Source organism: Callorhinus ursinus, unplaced genomic scaffold (genome assembly GCF_003265705.2).
Source record: "Callorhinus ursinus isolate GAN/ISIS: 27379988/994484 unplaced genomic scaffold, GSC_fseal_2.0 scaffold6, whole genome shotgun sequence".
NCBI classification, from domain to species: Eukaryota; Metazoa; Chordata; class Mammalia; order Carnivora; family Otariidae; genus Callorhinus; species Callorhinus ursinus.
This window is the reverse complement of record NW_027397068.1, coordinates 17,028,927-17,044,472: the sequence shown is the minus strand read 5'-3', so window position 1 is coordinate 17,044,472 and position 15,546 is coordinate 17,028,927. Positions and strand designations below refer to the sequence as shown.

The following is a 15,546-nucleotide window of genomic DNA, read 5'->3' as shown; positions in this document are numbered from 1 at the left end:
CTTAATATTATCATAAAAAGTATGATTTTAATTTGTTCTTCAGTGCTTGTTATATGCTGCTTCCTGCATTACTATATACTATTCTGAAAAATCCAAAATTCTCCCAGTGGCCATAAGAATGAATGTCACTTGCTAATTATCTAATTGGAAAGTACACTTGTTTCATTTGTTACAAACTGAAATGATTATGTCTTTTCAAATTATTAAGTATGGAAAAAACATAACATTTATTGAATGAGAATTTATAATGCCAACCCGTGTTTTAGGGATTTCTACATATTACCTTATTCTACATTCTTTTTCTACAAAATTTTTACGTAATAGGAAAAAGAATGTAGGAGATACTAAGAAATTTGACTTTGGTCTCTTAGCTAGTAAATAGTCAGATGGGAATATAAACCCTGTTTTGTCTGATTATAGATATACGCTTTTCCTGTATAATGCAGTGTTTCTATTGGGCCCCTTTTATAGCATTGGCAAATATTTGTCTTTATCAGTCTATAATTTGCTTCTTTGTCCCTCTCCTGTCTACATTGTTTTCAGGTTCTCCTGTTATTCAGTATCTTCATATTTTCCTTTGTTTGTTCAAGCTCACCATTGTCATGCTTCAAACAACCTAAAGTCATTTCCTGACCTTCCATGCTTCGCATTAAACTTTGTCTTTTATTTAATTCATTCCAACCTTTTTATTTTCCTAAGTAACACATATAGTTCATTGGTTCTGAAGTATTCATCAATGTAACAAGGTAACATAGAGACAAAACTGTCACCTAAGGCCTGTTTACTATGAGGAAAATAGTAAAAATTTGGTTAATCAAAATTCAATAATTTAGAATTCTTAAATTTCCAAAATGGCTCTGGAACAAAATCAGAAAATCACAGCCCCTGAATTAAAATGAAGTTGCATTCAGCCCATGAACAACCAACAAACATAGAACAAGAACCAGAGAGCCCGTCATTTCATTTGATGCTTCACGTTCATGGCACAGAAGGCAGCTGTCCCTTAGAGAAAGGTTTTTGTTTTTATAACATGAGTAAGCAATAGGATGCAAAATAAATTGAAAAATTGTAGAAAAAAAGCAAGAGAGAAGTGCAGCAGACTTCAGGATTGGCAGCGTTGGTTATAACACTAGGGATTGGGGTGGGGCAGTGACAGAAAATGCAAAGGTAGGCATGAATGAGCAGCAGAAATCTGAACATAAGAGAAAAAAAAAACTATGACAAAGAAACGAAAAAAGAGCATCTGTGCATCAGGGCAAAGGCTGAAAGGAGGTATGTTCATCTTTAGTCTAACCTTTTGATAAAGGGGAAAAATCAAGGCTTTGAAATTTCTATCTGAAGGTTAGAAGAGAAATCTGTCCTGGATAATATAATCAATGACACCCAAACTTTGATAATTAAACAAGGACTTGCATTATATTTTGTGATGCTCCCATCAATTTCTAAAAGTATACAAACTACAAAATTTTGAGTTTTCACAATAAATATGAAATAATTTTAAATGCTTCAGGATGTCACAAAACTCAGAAGAAGCATCAATATTTGGATGTTTAACATGGCTATAACTAAACCAATAGCCATTAAGAACTCCAGGATTATTCCCACTCAAATATTCTACACGTCTTCCATTCAGATGCCTTATGGGAGATAACTCTCTAAAATTTCCAATAGTAAGTTCAATGTTAATGGACTTTTTTACCTTTTGTTCACCTCCATAAATATTGACCCGCCATGCATCAATTGGGAAGCTATACACAGGGTTTTGAAGATTAATAAGCAACCAGCTTCAGAGTAATCCAGTGGGGGAAATGCATATAAATATATCATGCCAATGTGATGTCATAAAGTCATAATATGGTACAGACAAGCCTGGGCATTATACCAATGCAAAGAAAGGCATGTGTCCCAGCCTGGGGGAATGCAGATGCATATTAGAGAAAATGACAACTATGCTCAATCTTGAAGAAACAGTCTACAATTAAGCAAAATAAAACAGCAATGAGCCTTCATCCTCTGATTATTTGGAAAAGTTTAGGTACCCCTCAAACTGTAAAGTATTAGAGAAGCATTAAGTCTGTGGGAAAACATGCATATACACCATTTTTATTTAATGATTTTTATTTATGATCTACTATAATTACATAAAATAGACATTTCTTATATCCTGTAGTTTGGGATCAAATTTTCAACTTCCTGACATAGAAATGCTCAGTTCTTTACACTTTATAGCTATCTAGTCTATAGACCATAGCCCATAGAGTCAGGAGCAACTAATTAAGAGTCTAATGTTGCATTTTAAATACAATGTATTTGCTTTAAAAATTACTTTTTTAGTTTCTGTCTTAGTGAGAGATTCATTAATCTCAGGTTGTACCTGTTTAAAGCACTCCATCATTAGGAAGTAGCAAGGATGAACATATATCATACCACAGATAAAGAGCTTATCAAAACAAGCATTTGTTGAAATCTGTCATTGTTAGGAGACAATTTCCCAAGGGTCTCTCACATTGCTGCACAACTTATGAGAGAAGCACTGGCTGCTTTTGTTCTGAACTATTTTTAAAAGATGTTTGTAAAGCAAATAACCTTGGAAGATAAAACTAGAATCTCCTTCTAGAGTAAAGGGAGGCATACTTATCATCCATTATAAAAGATTTGCATTCCTTGAGTTCAGGATCCCTTTCTTGTAGTATTTAAGTATCATCTAGTTTGCTCTGTGTTACCTATGGAAACTAGGGCTTTAAGCAACCACTGCAAAAATGCTGAAACCCTTGCTACTGGTATTGCTGTGAATAATAAATTGTCCTTCATCTCTGACCCTAATGTCTTCTGCTAGCATCCATGAATCTGTGGCAGGTTTTCATGTCAGTTTGAAGTAAGACTAGCATCTCAAACTCTTCAGGGTTTTTGATAATTTTGGTAATAAGGATGGGATGTTGACAGACATGGTTTTCTTTCTTGAAAAGAAAGGATGAGGGTCTTGCAGGTCCATTAATGGGATCTGAGGGAGGTCTATGGGAATCAGTAGCAAATTATATAATCAGCTGGGCAATAATGGTCCTCCACTGTTTTGCCTGTGAATTAAGGAGGTTGGGTAAGCTAAGTAACAGGAACTAGGTAAAATACAGATGGCAAAATGCTGTTCTGTTGTCAATTCTCCTCTAGGTGGAAAGACTTCCTTGCCAATCTGGTGGCCAGCTTCTGATCTGCAGCACTAGTTACAATTAATACTAAGATTTGTACTGGGTAGGCAGAAGATTGTTTCCTTTTTTAGACAATAGAGGGATGCACACACATATTGAGTATGAAAGGAAGGATTCCACAACAGTATTCAGGTGAATCATTAGAACTTTGGTTCACATGAGAAAGAAGGAGGCATGGAGAACATTGTTAATTGAGGAATAATGGCAGGTAGTAGGTTGTCTTAAGACTATACCTCTCCTTCATTTTATCATGCCAAATATATCCATTTAAAAGTAACAGTAAAATTGCTCAGCATTTTTTTTTTTCTTTTACAGTGGGTTCTAGTTGCTATGAGGGAGTTTTAGCTTTCTTGGGGAGATTTTGCAGGGATAGAGAAACTCCTTTGGGAAACCATAGATGAAGCTTTGACTAGTATCTGAACTCTTACTGCACTGGAAGGAGTTTAGAATTCTGGTGAAGTTGATCTACTGGAGAATTAGAAAGAGACACAAAGAAAAAAAAAAAAGAAAGAAAAAGAAAGAGACCCAAGCAAATCTAGATAAATACTTGATGTCACCACCACTGTGCAGGAAAACTCCCCCAGCCCTGATGTTAAAACCATTAAAAACTTATGAGGTGTTATCTAGACAACAGGGCAGCTAATGCCCCAGAGTAATATGGAGTCCTTAAAGGTCACCACTGTGTGAGCCAAGATTGAGTCAACCAGAGGTTCACTGGCAAAATATCAGTATGGCTGTGGTTTCTGAGTCCAGGGATTTTTAAGGCTGAAATAGATGGTGTCAGCCATGAGGACCTTGCTCCACCACATACAAAGTATTGGAAGGACCAAAAATATTCAAAATTCATTTGGTTATGCCATGAGCCATTTTCACAGCACTTGAAACTAAAAATACATATGAAGGCTCTCTCCTTTCCTGCTCCCTGATTCCTCTCTGTCCCTCTACTTTGACCTACGATTTAAAGAGAAACAAGTTATCTCTATCCCCAAGAGGGATCAAAGGACATATGCATCCACCTGAGTATGCTAGAAAATTTCAAATGGAAGGGGAAATCAAACTTATATAGATGTGTTGGATATGAAGCCTCAAGTCACTTTCTTACCTGGATCTATAAACACTCAGATTTAGCTAATGGCATTAAGGCAGAGTTCACAATGGAAAAGGCAAGCTAACATGACCTTGTGGATAGAATTTGGGACCAATTTAATGTACTATTTTTGTTGTTTCTATCTCTGATTGTATGGTAAAAATTAATGTGTTATATGCTTATATTTCATCATCCATAGCACCTGAGAAGATTGTCACAATTGGGAAAGGCCATATGGAGAGAAGTGTTAACGGAATACGCAAATCATTTCCCGGTCTTCTTTCTGTCCAACAAAACCAGTATAAAATCCCAGGAGGAGTAAAGGAAATCACAGCCCTGATTACAGACCTGAAGACAACATGGGTAGTAAGAGATGCAGTATCTTAACACAACAGCTCAATATGGATAATGAAAAAGACAGAATTGGAGGCTTAGAATGGATTATCACCAACTGCTCATGTAACTGAATCCACTGCACAGACTAAACATTTGCTGTATTACACTGGTCTGTATCAATGCCTTCTTTTCTATCCCACTAGCCCCTGAGGACAATGTTGAACTTACATTCATGTGTCATGACAATGAATATACATTTGTAGTAACTTCCCATGTTCCAACAGGTTATCTCCAGGGATAGCTAAATTCCTCTGCCATTTGCCATTAGTAGGTGGGCAGTATGAGTGCCTCTATGCTCTATTGTACAAATCTTTAATTCTGTAATGATATCCTGTTTATGACAAAGTCAGAAGTTTCCATTAGCAATGTCTTGACTGTGATATCACATATACTAAAGTGGCTGATAAACCCTGACAGAACTCAGGGCTCTGCTTGTCAAAATTTCTTGGGACTGTATAGGCAGATTTGTAATATTCAATCCCTCTGGCAGTCAAAGAATACTTCTGTTTATTCAATTCCCAACCAACAGGAAAGGTGTTCAGAATCTTACTGGAATCTGTGGGCATTAGAGATAGTATGTACTTCACTTGGATATTCTGTTTGGACTTTCATATCAGCTAATCCAAAAATTGGCATCCTTTAACTGAGGCCTAAATGCATACTCCGTGTTGGAAGTTGTCAAGCAAGCTGTGGGCTGCTCTCTACATTTGAAGTCCCACATCTCTAATAAATCTGTGAGATATGGGTCTCTGTGACTAACAATATTGCTAACAGAAGCCTCTGGAAAAGGCAGACAAGTTCTACTTGCAGGCCCCCCTTGAGGTTTTGGACTGGTCACCTCCCTAACATGGAGGGAACATATCATTTTGGGGTGAGTCAACTCAGACTCAGTGACTAACACTGTGAGAAAGGGTTCTATAGACATTTTTTATCAAATGGAAATGGTACATTCAAGCTCTCAGCTTGTCTGGCTCCTGGGGCATCTCAGTTTTACATGAAAAAATGGCTTTCCCAAACAGTTACAAGGGTCCTAAATTTAACTCTGCTGAATCTTCCATCCCCCGCCAGACAGCTCTGACCATGATTTGATCTATATTCCTTATTTCCCTTAATATTAGCAAGGAAATGTATTAGAAATAGCAGGGGATGGCCCCAGGTTCTGCATTTCCTATGTAAATACCTGTCAACACCTCTGGCTGTTTTTTCCACTCCCATTTCTGTAAGTATTGCTTACAGTGGGGCAGACAAATGCCACCAGGCTATTGACATGGACAAATAGGACAAGTTAGATTGACTGCCCTCATGTAGTTCCTCCAAAACAAGGTCTAGGATCAATTATTCATGCTTAGAGAGTAAAAATCTCAGACGCTTTATGGGTCTTGAAATAGCCAGTTGTCTCCTACAGTCAAAGCACAAAGCCATCATTATCACTAACAGCCCCATGTCCCATGTCCCCTTGTATCACACAGTCATACCTGCTCAATAGATGTTCATTATTAGAGTAAATAAGATACGGAAATTTAAAATTACCTCTTTAAATTTATTTTGCTAAAGCAGTTTGTAAACTTTTATTGTTTAACCCATATTACATATATTGTTCACTGTCTCCATCATTTCTTCCCTCTTTTGTACATTTCCCTTGGAATATTCCTTGAAGATTTAAGTTTCTTAAAAGACAAACTTGATATTTCAAATTCATGTTAAATGTATATATTTAGCTACATTTCTTTTAAAAAATTACCCTATGACCTATGAAGGTGGAATCAACGATTGGCTTCATTAGCATGGGGCTATCTATATTAGTTCACAATAATAGGTTCCTGCATTATCAAAACAAAAATCTTTGTCAGAGTAAAATTAATATGGGAAGCAATGGAAACATGCATTTTTAAGGACAGAGATTATTTTTGTGCCAAGATTTAGTTATGGCAAACCTCCATCAATTTTGGCAAGGCATATTAAGACTAAGTTGTAGCTTTTTTGATTTTTTTCTTTGGACATCCTTGTTCAGTAACATGGTGGCTGCCCTAGATTATAGCAAGCTGGTGTCCTATTGTTCCTTTCTGTTTGTTCTTATCTGTCTCTCCAGCTATACTGTAAGCTGTTTGAGGTCAGAACCCACATCACATTCATCCTGTGTCTGTAGTCACCACTTCAGTTCTTGCCATGTAGTAGTCCCTCAATAAGAAGAGGCTGAATTACATTCCAAAGAAATTAGGCTTTGGGAGCCTTAGAGATGTAATGATTCTTCCAGCTAAATCTATGTCTTAGTTGGTTAAAGAAGGCCATTTCCTAAGCTAAGGCTTTCCCCTCAGCCTTTGAACCAGACAAACAGGAGTCTGAAGTCACAGGTTCCCCTAACTTCAGTCAACCTAGACACACCTAGACAAGGCAGTATTCTTCCAGATAAAGTAATTGAGAAATCAATCTATATTACCATGTTGTTTTTCCTAGGTGAGATGGCCCTGATAAGCCACCATCACCAAGAATACATTTGGAAAGTTTACCTTTTACCGGTAATGATGATGGTTCCCCATTGATTGAGTCATTCACTTTCACTGATCTATCTGGCCATCAGTGAAGAGAACGCTCAAAGTGCCAGGATTTTCAGTTGCACACTTGGAACTTTGTGAAACAAATTTATCTTCCCTGACCATCTGAGCTATTCACAGGCTACAGTGACAAATAAAACAAAACAAAAACAAAAAGCTTGTGTGTGGATGCATAAACTTCCTCTGTGATAACAAAAAGACTGAATATACAGAGATAAAACTACAAGTTGATTTCCCCAGTTTTACTTACAGAAGCCAAAATCTGTTTTTAGGGACATTTTTCAACAAACTGTCTATTAAAAGGTAAAATGAAAGTGTCCAGGACATATGATTACCATGAAAGAAACCTATATGGGTGAAGAATTTATGATGAAAATTAAACAAAAATGCTTAACAAAAATATGTTTAGGTAAATAAGCCAGTAACAGTTAAATTTTCAAAACATTTCCCAAGCTTTAACCTGAAGCTGGAAAAGACTGAGCAGAAAAATATTGCTTTCAACTATGATGGTGACAGGACGGGGCATTCCCTGAAGAAACACAGATTTTCATTTCATTTAACTTTTAGCTTTCATTGATACTCAAACTGATTTTTCCCTTATTACTTTCTTAAAATAAAATAAGAAGGAAAATTTATTTTTATTTTATGGAAAGACATACAGCATGGAGTCAAGAGACCTGGATTCTAATTCTGTTTCTATTAACTATTTAAGAACCTTGGGTAAGATACAGTAAAATGATGGGAATGGAATGCTCCCTACATCCTCTAATCGATATCTACATTCTGTGATTCCTTCTATTAAGAATGCCAAACATTCTATTTGCAGCTACATGAATAAAAGTCTATCTCACATGGTCACATGTAAAATCACAGAAGCTAAATATTCCTATTTAAATCTAAATATTTCTTTTCTGCAAGAATTTCAATTGTTTATTTGATCTTATGAGAGTATAACTTTGAAATCACTATCAAACTTTGGTTAAATCATGATGCTAGTTTTGAAATATTAATTTTACTTATTTGTTCTTTGAGAATTTGTTGTTAAATATTCTCTTCCCCTTTGGAATAAGGGTGGAAAGCAAAGCCATTTGTAAACGTTGATGTAGTAATTTGATATTTACAAATAAAATATGAGGATTCTTTTGAATCCATAAAATTTGAGGCATTTAATAATATACAGATCCTTGTGAATTGTAAATAAAAATGCAAAAATCCATAAAATTGAATAATACACCCAGAAATGTAAATAGAAAATTATGCGATGTATATATTAAGCTATGAAAGTATTTTATGTAGTTATCCCTCAACAGAATATTCTTGCCTTCATAAAATTCTAAATCACCTGGCTCTCTATTTAACACTGTAATTTTAGGTGTGTATGAATATGTGTGTTTTCCTTCTTTCAAGGTTTTGTTTTTAAGCTTGTCTAGAATTTTACTTAGGTCAATTAATTTACATAAAACAGTTTGCCTATAATCTCCTGATTTTACTGAATAAAATAAATGAGCCACTTCTTTAAAAAAAATGTTTTTTATTGCTGTAATTAAAGAAACATTTCTTAAAATCAAAGTTGGAAAAAAGCTGTTATCCCAAATACCAAAATAATAGAACTTGTATTCAGTTACTTGAACTTGAGTAAAATATTTAAGCAATTATTCATTGTTTTTTATCCTTTATCTCTCCCTTCTTGCCTGCGTTCTCTTCCTTAGCACATCACCACCCAACATCACCACACACACAAGCCAAAAGATGGTTTCACATAATAGGTCTCAACTAATACAATCTATTGGTGAAATAATCTATATATCATTTCCACATTTTTAAATTTCTCTTTACCAATATTTAATCTCTCTTTACTATTGTAAACATTTAATATAGATCCATAACATCCTCTAGGTGGCACATAATAGTGAGCATTATAAGATTTAACTTAATGATATTCAAAGATATGCCATTTAAGTATTGGTGTGCCTTGTCTCCGGCAAGTGTTACATTTAGCTGCTTTGCATAATGACAATGACATCAAACTTAGGTAGATCTTGAGTTCCAGTTCATCAAGAGTTCTTAACCAGAATTCCTGCCATAATTTATGGCAGATTAATTATTTGCATTTTCATAGACAATTCTGAGGCTATTTTAATATTGCATGTATATAAGCATACATCCTCACAAAACGTATGTTGAGACATTTCTCACATTGTCTAGAATTTGACATTAATTAGAATTATGTTAGCATATATCGCTTGCATTTATCATTTACACAAATATGGGCAATAACTGATCAAAATCAACATTGCTCCTTGCTTTGCTTTTTGTTCAATTAGGATGTATCTTTTCCAATACAGATTCATTGGTGTTGGACATATTGCATACAGTAAGCATCCACTGTTATCCCAAGGGTAAAAGGATTTAGAGAAAAAAAATGACCTTTTGATTCAGCTCATAACTCATACCTACTATCTATCCACCTCATATGACCACATGTATATATTTGCAGTCATTGTAAGTTTAAATACTTGGTTTTGAATATTATTCTTAGTCAAGCATTAAGTTTAAATAACTAAAATTTCCAAATTTAGAAAACCAACAATAAAGTCATTACTCATAGCTTCTCCTGACTTTAGATGCAGCTCTTCACATTTACTTGAAACCATCCCTTGTCAGTGACTTGCTCACTGCATTTTTGCCTATGTCACAAGAAAAGAGAAATAAAGGCTCGAATACAGCTTGAATTAAAACAAAATAAAAAAATTCTTGACATTGAATAAGGCAAGATTTCAAGGCAATCCTCACTAGACAAATTCTCGAAATAATTGCTCAACTTTCTCCTATTTCTTGTGTAGGCAGAGACTTGCTAGTTTAAGGTGAGGAAACATGCGTCTCTCTGCATCAACTGTGAGAGCAAGAAAGCCAATTTAATTCTTATTTCTTCAAAATTAGTTAAAATGATAATAATATTACCAGGAAATTTATATTCACACACTACATACTCAAATGGGCACCTTTTAAAGTTTTGACATTTATTTCTGAATACTCTTATCTGCTTGAGTTATAGCACAAGCCCTATGACAAATGGTCCTGTTAGAGTAAAATATGCTGAAAATAATATATTTTCATCACTTCTTTAAAAAACTAAATCATAAATTGGTGTGAGCAATTTTGTTTTTTAAGATTGCAATACACAGGGAATCGGGAATACAAGTTTTAGTATTTAGATAATCTCTCCCTGTGCTCATTCATTCCTTCATCTCCCTTGCTCATATTCATTCATTGAACACAACTCCCTGTTTTCTCTCAAGCCAACTAGAAAGACTAAAACGTTAAACATGGTTTCAGAAGAAAGGGCAGCTGCCCTAAGAAAACTTCTACAGAAAGACTGGATGTTAAGATACTACACAACGCCAGCACTGAGAACGTGCAGGAGCTTTTTAGTACACGTTTCTGATCCTACTATATCCCTCTCTTAGCCATTAAATCTATAAAAAAAAAATAAGGGCTTTGGCTTACTGCAAATTCAAAGATTTTAAAGAGTGAGTTTGGTGCCACTCTCCTCTCCTTCAAGGAAAAGCTTCTTATCCTCAAGAGTTGCTGAGCTTTAGATAGTGCTGTTGCTGAAGAAGATTCATCACCCAGTCAGGTGCATGGTTCTCAACCTGGAACCAAGACCGATTCCAGAGAAAACAAGTAAAACAGGGGCGTTCCCTATGTCAGCTAAGAGGCCTTTAAAACTGAATAGAATAAATCCGAGCAGCGTAAAAAGGTGTGCTCTTTAAAACAACAGTGACAAAAAGTTTAGTCGCAAAAGGTTTGGGGTGTGTTTTTTGTTGTTGTTGTTGGTGGTGGTGGTGGTGGGTTTTTTGTTTGTTTGTTTTGTTTTTTGTCTTTCTGTTTTCATGCTTGATCATACCCTAAACAACCCAGGTGCTGAGAAACACACAAAGTAACTGTACACAAGCCAGGATCACCGCGTGTCTGTGCCAGTTTCCTGAGGTGACTGTCAGAAAAGCAGACAGAGAAGAGGCAGCATCGTGTCTAGGGAATGAGGTCAGAATTCACCGGGTGGACCATTGGCTCTGCGAAAGAATACCGCGGGACAGTGGGGCTCGAGAGCCAGGCTTTGTAAAAGGAGGGAAGGTGGGTCAGGGGCTGACTTTGTGGCGAAGGCTTTTTTTGTCGGAGCGAGACCGGTTGAAGGGTGGCAGATGGGGGGGCGTTTGCCAGCTGGCAGAAGCGGGAAATCAGAAGAGAGAAACGCGGGGACCATGAGGGCAGAGAAGACCCCGTTTGGGGTGACGGGAGGGTCAGGGCCATCCACTGCCACTGCTAGTGTGGGAGCTCGGGAGCTGGAAGGTGAGGCGGGACCGCGAGGCGCCGGCTGCAGTCCCCGGCAGGGAGGGAGAGGGGTTCAGGTTGCCGGCAGGTAGAGTTGAAATCAAACAGCCCCTCGGGAACCACGGAGCAGCGCCCTCCCGAGACCCCCTGCCTCGAGGTTGAGGAATCACAGCAGGTGGTTTGTGGTACCTCCTAAAGCTAGGGATGTTCACTCAGCGCCCAGCCTGGGATGCCCGACCCCCGCGCTCTCCAGGCTACTCACCGGTCCTGGGAGGAAAGCGCCATCCGGGCGCGCGCGAGGGTTGCGCAGCGCAGGCGGCAGGCAAGGCCGGGCTGCGGTGGCGGCGCTGTCCTAGGCGCGGGACTGGAGCCTGGGGACACCGAGGAGGCGACAGCGGCGGCGGGGGCGCAGGGAGCTGCGGGCGGGGAGGGCTGTGGATCCGGAGCTGCTGCGCCGCGCGCGCTCTCTGCCCATCTCCGGCTCCGCTGAAGCGGCTACTGCTGCTGCTGCGGGAGGGGAGGGAGCCGAGGGGGAGGGGAGGAGGCACGCGGCAGGGAAGGAGGGAGGGAAAGAGGGGAGGATGGGGGAGAGCGAGGGGAGAAGGGGAGACGATCACCCAGAGCGGAGAGGAGGAGGGGAGGGAGGCGCGCACGAGCTCAGCAAAGGTTCCCACCAGAAAAGCTCGGGTAGGAGAAACGCTAGATGAGGAGATGGGTCACTCCCCCGCCCCCCACCTCTCCTCCCCTCCCCTCCTTCCCCCTTCGCGCCCTTTCCTTGGGCTCTTCCTCGCGTAGCTCAGGCTGGGGGTTACCCAGGCTCGGCTGGAGCCGGGGCTTCTGCGCGCTGGTGAGAGTGCTGAGCCCCAGAGGCGGCCGCGACAGCTCTCCGCGCCACCGGCCTGAAGCACCTGTGCGCGCACACACACCGCCGCCGGCTCCATTGCCGGGGCTTTCCGGCAGGGATCTGCGGGCCGTTGCTCTCCCTCTCTTCCCTTTCTGGTCAGATTATGATATTGCATGTGCATCCATGACATCTGTGTCGTGCCCCTACTGCAGTTTGCTTCCTGGGCGCTCTTTGGCACAGGGTGTCCGGCCAGAAGGCGCCGGCAGGGAGCTCAATGCAGGCAACCATCGCCAGGTCCTTGGAGCTGTTCCTGGTTAAGGGTGGCCGTGTGTGCTTGCCGCCGGGGTTGACTAGCTAACGAGGTTAAAAAGGAAGGAAGGAAGGAAGGGAGGGAGGGAGGGAGGGAGGGAGGGAGGGAGAAAGAAAAAAAGAAAAAAAATCTTATGACCTGGTTGCCTGGAATAATGTTCTCAGTGATCTAGGAAGGTTGTTAAGTGTAAAGGGCACAGGGGCAGTTCATTATCTTCTGCCTTGGTTTTCCTTCCTTTCCCTAAAGTCCTAAAACAAACAAACAAACAAGCAAACAAAACAAAACAAAACAAAACGAAAACCGGCACAAGACTTCCTTTAATCGAAATATTTCTCAATATTTTTATTGCAGAGCATTTCGTTTTTACCCAAATTTTCCTAGTGTTGGCCTCGCTTTCCTATTGTAGATTTTCTTTGCTCTGTTAGAATGTGAGTCAGTCTTGCTTATTCGTAAACTACAAAGACTCACGTGAAAATAGATACTGTAGTCAGGGCCTTGTACATTCACAAGATCCAAGGGGTGAGAATCCACACATTTAGTAAGTATAAAACAACTGGGACATTGTTAACTGATTTCCATGAACCATAATTTTGTTTCATAATCTTCACGTGGTAGTTGAGGGTAAGCAGAAAGCAAAGTAAATTTTGTGTGTAAAACATATGACTAGAAAAATAGCCTAGTACATCTCTCCTCAAATAACAACATTTAAAGTGATCGAATTACTCCCCATGAGCACATTGGACACAGTTTTTGATAGTGTGCGTGTGTGCCTAATTTTAGTAGTTTTTCAGTTACTTAAGTCCTTTTTTAAAAGCCTAAATGATCTTATCCTTTAGTGTAAGTAAGTTAGGCACTTTATTTTACCTAAATATGTCTTATGTAACAAATGTACCCATATTAAAATACTCTCAGTATTTAAAATACTCTCAGTGTGCAGAAACATTTTTAATGCAATAAGGCATACACCCAAATTGATGAAAAACCTCTAGCTCTTCCCATATATATTCACATGAGAAAAAAACAGTGTTGGTAATAACATATTACTAGATGGTCAGGATATTGTTAACTTTCTAGAATCTTTCCTGTGGAGCACATCTGCTAATGAAAGTATTTGGTTTCACATCTACCTAATAATCTGAATAAGAGAAGCACCTCCTCATTAAGGGAACAACAGATATGAAAATCCTCTAATACACCTCAGCTTTAAAAGGCATGTGTTACTGTCTCCAGATGCTCAGTGTTGCACCATGCAAATTCACCATATGCTGTACTTTCAAAGAAGACCATAGGAAGAAAGTAGTGGGTGAGGACCTACACCTCATTTGACTGTAAGAGTTCTCAGTAGTGTCTATATTACAGACATGAGCAGTAAATTTTTCAAATCCCAGTGGCTACTTGGTCAGAGAGTGATTACCAGAAATTGAATCTCCATTTTCTCATCCCTGTTTAAGATATTCCTTAACCTCCTCTACTAAGGTAATGCACCTTTGAGAATTTTTGTTATTGTCCTCCTACATTTGATTATGAAACTGTAATAGCAGTATCTGTATAGTCTCATTTTTTGGTTGGAAAAAGACAAAAAACCATGGAAACAAAAATGCCTTAAAGCCAGGCAAAGAGAAGGGATGACATTTAGAGCACAGCAAGACAACTTTTAACTCCTCCCTAACCACTTGGCCCACCAGAGTTAAGAAGAGGTGAAAAAAGATAGCATGGCATTCCAGTTCTCCTGCTGGAGGACTTGGATTGCAATTTATGTTCTCAGGTTGGGTAAAAACTTTCCTGTCACCTCCTACCACAGCATGCTCTCCCTTTTATATTCCTTCCCTCTTCTACATCCACAGTATTGTGCACTGTGTTCTTCTTTACAACATGGGAAGCCAAATAAATAAATAAAATAAAAAGCATCATTTTAAACACTGACCCATTGCATTTACTTACTTGAAAAGAAATTCTTACATTGCAATTTTCTGAAATCAGAAATATTGAAAACCCTATCTTTGAACAACTATTGCACTCTGTACCAGAGACTAGTTAGCAAAGGAAATACCATTCATCTGTTTATTGAACACATGTGTTTAATAACCACTGCTTGTGGGCAGGCACCATTTTAGGCCCTGGAGATACCACAGTGGATATGGATACCCCGATGGAAAATTGGTAACTGTGGCCTTTGGAAGCTTAGAGTCTAATGATCCAATAAAAGTGCTTTGTCACTAGGAAAGATGTTTGTGATGGTGGTGATGATGATGATGATGATAAATTTCAAGCCCAAAGAAGAAATATTTATTAATTAAATTATAGGCATTAACAAAATTAGGCATAAAGGAATACAGATTATTCAGCTCTGCTTGTAGCCAGTTCTTAAATTAGTTGTTGAAAAAAATGAGAAAGAGGGGTTAGGGGAAAAAAATAACATCTGTTGTAGTAAAGGGAAATAATAGAACTTTTTCAGGCCAGTGAACATTTTCATGAGCCTCAACTTTAAAAAATAAATATCTGCTTTTATTGGTGGGGAAAATAGAGAGTAATAAATGTCTTTGAGGTTGTGGAGACTTCTGAAAAATTATATATGTACCATGTAATACATATGATTAGTACTGCAGAATACATGGACAGATTCTAGAATGATGATGACAAAAATCAGCAATTTTCCCTTTCTCTTTCTGAAGCACATACCAAAACAACAAGGAGAAGTAAAACAAACAAACAAAATCTGCAAATTCTAATTTCAGCAAAATCAGGGGATAGATAATCTGCAGTTTCCAAAAGGGTGTTCAAGATGCCTGAACTGCTGAGATCAACTAGAAGTTGAAGAAGAG

At 38.5% G+C, this 15,546-nt stretch overlaps 1 protein-coding gene across 2 annotated transcripts in view; it reads right to left on the bottom strand.

Annotated features, from left to right (window-relative positions):
* FUT9 (fucosyltransferase 9) overlaps positions 1 to 12,728 on the bottom strand; it is a 196,884-nt gene extending 184,156 nt beyond the window's left edge. The window contains exons 1-2 of one of the 2 annotated variants that reach the window (XM_073893654.1): positions 12,479 to 12,728; positions 11,833 to 12,077 (exon numbers count right to left, since the gene is read on the bottom strand). The gene's annotated coding sequence lies outside the window, so the exon portion shown is untranslated. Of the gene's footprint in view, positions 1 to 11,832; positions 12,227 to 12,478 lie in introns of those variants that run through there. The other variant, XM_073893653.1, reaches the window with a different exon arrangement.
* Positions 12,729 to 15,546: the final 2,818 nt, after the last annotated feature.